General features: G+C 35.0%; 1 pseudogene; it reads right to left on the bottom strand.

Moving 5' to 3' along the window:
* Positions 1–817: 817 nt before the first annotated feature.
* LOC111392727 lies at positions 818–6,225 on the bottom strand (annotated as a pseudogene).
* Between the last annotated feature and the right edge of the window lie 633 nt (positions 6,226–6,858).

Here is a 6,858-nt window from a genome sequence, read left to right as displayed (position 1 = left end):
AATCAGAAATTGGATGATGATTTATTCGAGAATGGAAGAGGTTTTTCTTTTTCTTTCTTTCTTCTTTTTTTTTCAGTTTTTTTGGTTTGTGGAAGAACACAGTAAACATTAGCCTGTAAATGTGAGCAATTAGGGGTAAAAAGGGCAACTGCCGAATTTTTGGAAAAATAAAACTTTTTGTGGGATCACTTGACCCCCCACAAGATCCCATGTGGGTCCGCCCATGGTCAAAACGAGAGATCCCTTGAAAGCCCATCCCTTTTAGATATTTTAAGCTTTGAATAAACAATAAGTCGATCACACGAAGTGGTATGGTCATAATTAACTTATGATGTGAATATTCAAATTATGCAGATGCTAGCATGATACGAGAAATTGAGGTAAATATCGACAATTACAACTCTAGTACATTATTGTACTATGATATTGTTTGTGATGTTCTGGTTTACTATTAGGTAACTTATTTATTCTTTATGTCAAGCATTAGCATTAGCATTAGCATTAGCATTCTAGCAGCACCTGCATTGTTATTTCATTCATAGTGGACATAAGGATAGTGACTAGAATCCTTTTACAAAGTTACTGTTCTATTTTTTTTTTTCTGAATTAATATACCTAACTGAAACTACCAATGAGCATTAAAGATAGTCCGGGATAAGGAATTCGGCGTCAGTAACCCTTCATGGACTACAGATCCACACAAGCTTCGTATAGTAGGCCAAGCCTTATTTTTTTAATTGTCTGCCAGTGTGGTCTCATGGGGGTGATGACCAAGAAACTGTTGGATCCTTAGCTGTGGTTTAAACTATGTAGGACTTCACAGAGACTCATTAAGTGCACTTGTTATTGGCCATATTAATGTTTGAGCCTATATGGCAAAAAGTATGAAGATTCAAGCCATATGCACAGGGCCAACCCTGATATTTTGGGGGCTTTATGTCAAGTTCAAATATGAGACTTACATTTTAAGTCTTCTTACATATAGTTTTAGCCTTTTTTGATGGACATTTAAATCAGATTTTAAGTAGTTTTTAATAAAAGTAGATGAAATATGTCGATGAAAAGTTGTGGGACCCATAGGTCGTTAAAATTACTTGTTGATTTTGATTTAAATTAAAATCTAGATTTTAATCAGTAGGGGCTTAATATAATTATGAAGAATCTAACACAAACAAAATTTTAAAGAGGAAATTAACAAAATGTTAAATTTCAACCTGCAATACAAATTATAAGTAAAGTTTGGCAAACAGAAATTGACTTAAAAATAAAAAGTATTTGTATGAATACAGACAAAGAATTATTAAATTCAAATTACTTTTTGCAAACTTGTAAAAATATTATTATGATGAGATTAAAACAAAACAATATTATAACAACCTATATACCCTGCACTATGTGTTTTGAAGATAAGAGATAAAGAAAGAAACTTGAAAGGTTGTAACAATGGCAGTGAGATCAAACCAATATGCTAAATTGAGTCTTTAAAATTTTAATTCAAAGGGATATATATCTTGTTGGGTTGAAAAAATAATGGTTGGTGATTGTTTGACGTGGAATTTTAAGAGACAAAGAGGTCTTTTGTTTGGTTAAGAAAAGAAAATGAATGTTTGGAATATAAAGTGTCAACTTAGTTATAAAGAGGGAAAGTAATATCAATGATAAATAAATGTGAATGATACACACACACACACACACATATATATATATAGACACATACACACAAAAATGATCTCCTAAGCACCGGTGACATGTCACACCATTTAATTGGTGAATAAATTAATGGTAGGTCCCATGTATTTAATGATTCATCATATTCATGATTGGATGTACATATCATGCACTATAATATTTATTGGACATTCTCTTTTGTGCGTGTTGCAATTGTACACTAGATATGAATGATATTGATGGATATAATTGAGAACATTCAGAGGATCAAATTAAGATACGATGGAACTTGTGTTTTCCTCTTGGTGATGGTTATTGTATTTTCATTGTGCAACTATATTACTTTATAGGTTGGACTATAACTAATAACTTCATCAAACTTGAATGTCCGGCTAGTAATGCTCATTAGCTATGTGGCTGATAGAAAGGAAATATTCATTGGCGGACATAGCGTCTTTCCTAGCGTTGACGAGCTAGTGTGGATTTGAACAGTTTTGAGTTAGGAAAAATGAGGAGAAATTGCATTTGAGAGCAAGCCATACTTCTTAAGAGATAGTGTAGGTCATGACCTGAGTGAGGAAATTTTCAGTGAGTGAGGCATTTATGGGTGGAAGGATAAAAGAATCCTGACCACTGCCTCGTATTGAAGGTTTGGAATCTGGAAGACAGAATCAGAAATGGGATGGGGGGAATCAACTTCCATCGGAGGTGGTTTTTCTATGCCATCAATGTGCCCAAAAATTGACTGAACATGGAAGTAGGATGGGGCTTGAGCTTTCTGCATGGGGTAGAAAGTGATTAAGATTGTTATTGACAGTACTGAGCAGAAGGTTGGATAAGGAAGGGGAGGAGAATGAGCAGACCAATGTGGATCAGATGTTCGTCATTTTAGTGACGCAGTGATACTATATAGAGAATAATAGGCCTGTGATTTTTTATTTTTATTATATGTCTAATTGTGAATCACATTTTCTTTATATAGAGCTCAATCCAACAACTATTCTACTTTGTAGCCTATACATGTGAGTTTAAATTCAAAAGAACTATCTTTCCAGCTATATCACAAAGGTCTAAATTCAAATGAGTTATCCTTAAATTTAAATGAGCTATCCACCTGAAATTCAAATGAGCTGTCCTTCTTAAATTTGAATGAGCTACTCTTCTTAGTTATCCATCTGAAATTTGAATGGGCTATCCTGCTAATGAACAAGCATGTTTTTTGAACAGTGTTTTTTAGGAGAATGTGTAGTTAAAAAGTAGGTAAAGTTTTGGATTTAAATGCAAAAAATTACATTGCGCGTATGTGTGGTTGAAGAGGAGAATGCAGAAAAAAGAGTTTTCAAATAATAGTGGTCACAAGTAAGGGCTTAATATCCATCCAAATGCCATAAATAATACATTAAAAACCGTAGAACTCTTCTGAAGCAAAGCCATTCTCTTTATTTTTTCCATCGGCTATCTTTGGCGACAAACACTGATTAATGTTAGTCAGAACCCCACTGTTTGCAATGATAACATTTCCCAAAAGCTTGCTCAAATCTTCATCGATCTTTACAGCCAATTGTTTATGCCTAGGTGCAATCCCATTCTTCTTCTTGTCCCTAGCCCCGTTTCCTGCGAGCTCCAAAACCTAAATCAACAGAACCATATAATATATCCGGAAAATAAAAAATGTACGAAATGGGAACAAACAAAACCCATAAAGCATCTCAGAAGCAAGGTATTCAAGAATGGCGGAGAGGCATACTGGGGCACCAGCGTCGACACGCTCATCAAACTTTCTATTACTTAAAAATCCAGTGATTCTTCCAACTGGGAATTCAAGGCCAGCTACGAGATCGAAATAAGTATTTCAATTACTTGGGCTTCCATCTACTACCCTTAGTGGAAGCCAGTTGAACTCATTTTCAGATTTTAATTTTACTGTAAATCCTAAGGGCCTGCTTGGGAGATTTGGCGTACCGATTATTAGCGTTTTTTAATGTACCGTTTAGGCATTTACAAGAAGTTCGATTTTGAGTGGTTCTAGTACCGATTTATAAAACAGGCAAACCTATGTTTGGGAGTTTATTATCCACTAGTTTTGAAAGATTTTTAGAAGAATAAAATTATATATATGTCCCTTAATAAAATTTTCAGTTTATGGTTTCTTTTATGAAATTTTTTGTATATCAGTGATACTTTACTAATAAATATAAATATTTTTTTACTTATAAGCAATGTCATTAGCAGCTTTATTTTGAAGTGCATTTCGTGAGCTCCCATTCAAACAAAATAAATAAAAACCACACGTAAGAATTTAAGCGGCTAAAGTCAAACATACCAGATCCATTTTCTTGATCTGGTACTAAGCACCTAAAAATATACAATGGATGGAAATTATAGCAAACTTGCATCACAACATAACTACTTTTGGAGGCTTCTATAATTGCTTCTGTTAATTGAATTGACTTGTTAAAGTAAATCTCTTGTTACATACAGAAAACACTATCACTACAACAAAAGTAGCTTTTCATGGCATGCATTTACGGCGTACATCTACGGCATGCCATAAAAATAGACCAATTACGACATGCGATGTATGTATGCCATGAAAGATCAAGTAATTAGAGCATTTACGGCATGCAGTCTCTGCACGCCGTATTAACGGGCATTTACGACTTGCACTAAAAAGCACGCCATGTTATATTGTCAAAAAATTCATTGCAAAGCCCTAAAAACACAGCATTTCTCCCATTATCTTTTCCCCATCGACTTTGCCTCTCCATGATTTCCCCAGGCGTTTCAGTTCTCACTCTCTCTCTCTCTCCCTCCACCTTCCACAGTCGACCACAGGCGCCTTAGCTCACTCTTGTCTCTCTCCGGCTTCCACTGTCGACCGACAGTGCCTCAACCCTCACTCTCATCTCTCTCCGCTTCCACCAGCGCCGCTCACTCTCGTCGCTCTCCTCCCAGGACACAAATCATTCACGTACGTTGTCTATGCACATTTATTTATTGTTCATTTGAGTTATTTTTCCTGTTGTCAATTTTAAGTTTGCTAAAAACTGGAGAGAAATGCATCAGAGCGAAAACCTAAGTATGTTTTTTCAATTTTGTGTTTATTTAAAAATTTAAACATGGGTTGTTGTTGAATTTTATTGTTTAAAGATTTATTTTGGATGTTGGCATTGCCGCATTGAGAACAATTGAACAATGGTGTGTAGATGGTTGGCGAGGGCAATAAAGTCATTTGCAATTGCATAGATGGAGGCCAGGAAGTTCAGTGCCCAAAAACTGGGACCGAAGCTTTGCTAATGGGCATTTTGGTTGAAGGTCGGTAGTTAAATGATAAATAATTCAATTTGATAGTATAATCCAATTAGTTTGTAGCTTATAATTCACTCGGATTTTTATTTCATAAATCTAAAAATGATGTTTATTTCAGTTTATTTGATTTCTAGAAGAACTTATAGAATATGAGCTAATGAAGCCTAGCTTTAGCAAAAAATATGAGATGATAAGATATGAGGTTCCAAGTCCCACTAATTGATGCAATTGGATATGTTGACCTGGTCAACTGGGCGGGATTGGAAAATAATGTCACTCAACTAGCCGCTATATAGAGGTCACATGTTAATTTTATTAGAGGATTCTTAAAAGTATATTGAGCTAGTTGATCTTGTTATTTCAAAGTTGGGGAATGGATTATGCAGAAGTTGCAATTACAATGTCATGTCATTGTGTGAAACGTCAAGATCCTCCTTTCCTTACTAATTAGTAGGCAATCAGGCGAGGCCTCAGTAAAGAGAGTTGGCCATACCAACATGATAATTTCTTGATTCTGACTTAGAGTTATGAATATTCAATGTATTGCTCTGTGATTGAAAATGTTATACCATTATGATCAGATTTGACTTATTATGTGGGTTAATTTTGATGACATATTATAATACCTTTGACTGTGACCTACTTTGATTTCATTCAAAAGCTAAGACATTATCAATTTATGGGGAGAAGTTTGCTGATGAAAATTTCAAAATCAAACATACTAGACCTGGTAGAAGAACAGCCTATATATGCCCCAGAACCTCCCCGTCCCTAATACCATCTCACTCCATGATTTCAGATTTCTGAGTTTCACTGTGGGAAAGCATTCTTTGTGTCATCTTATTATTTTTGTCCAATTTTCAGGGCTTAGGTCTATGGCAAATGCTGGGCAGGACACTAATGGTTCACAATTTTTCATCTGTGATGACCAGCTGGTAACTAGACAATTTATGATCTTGCTGTTATGAGAAAACTGTCATCCATTTTCAGGTCTTCTGTCTGGTGCTTCTATTTAGCCTGGAAAATCTAACAAAAGTTAAATGTTCAACAGGTTGGACGATCGTCATGTTGTATTGGGAAAGGTGCTGTCCGGAATAGATGTGGTGTATAAGATAGAAGCCGAATGCAACTGGAGTAGAACAACCAAAAGCAAAGTTGTGATTGCAGATAGTGGTGAACTTCCCCTGTAATCAGCTTGTACTTGAACTTGTCAGTTTTACCCTTCTACTCACTTCTACTTACTGTGGGTTATGCATCTTAATTTCCATACCTGAATTATGTTATTTAGGAAAATGAAATAGGAACCAGAAAAGTACACTTTTCAGTTTGGCACCTAATATTATGAGTCCATAAGGCATGTAGAATGTATATAAGGAAAGAAGAGAGGAAACAGATGCGATTTCTCTTACATTGTAGACAGAGATCATTAGGGGATCAATGTTAATTTTCTAGGAATTTCTTTATGCCGATAAGAACACGAACACTGTTGTCTCAAAGGGTGTTCAAGGAGCTAAAATTGATTATCAAGAACGCACAGATTCAGAGCTTACGATGGATATTGTTACCACCCTTCAGAAGGTTCGTTTTACATTTTCTTGATCTGTTCAGTGACCTTTCCTTTAGTTAGCATTTATACAAATTTTTCTCTCTCATAAATGCAGCTGGAAAGAAGACAAAGAAATAGCAAGAAGTCGTAATTGCATAGTGAGGAAGTTTCAAAGGCACCAAGAATGATTTTTTTATCTGAAGTGGTATATACTTTTTGAGAAGTATTGAAATGAATTTTACATTGATATATTGTATTAAACTGTACTCAATATTTATGGAATCTATGAAAAACCTGGTTATATTTATGGAATTTTGTTTTGTAATTACTATTGG

Source organism: Olea europaea, unplaced genomic scaffold (assembly GCF_002742605.1).
Source record: "Olea europaea var. sylvestris unplaced genomic scaffold, O_europaea_v1 scaffold971, whole genome shotgun sequence".
Lineage (NCBI taxonomy): Eukaryota > Viridiplantae > Streptophyta > Magnoliopsida > Lamiales > Oleaceae > Olea > Olea europaea.
This window is presented reverse-complemented; position numbering and strand designations above follow the sequence as displayed.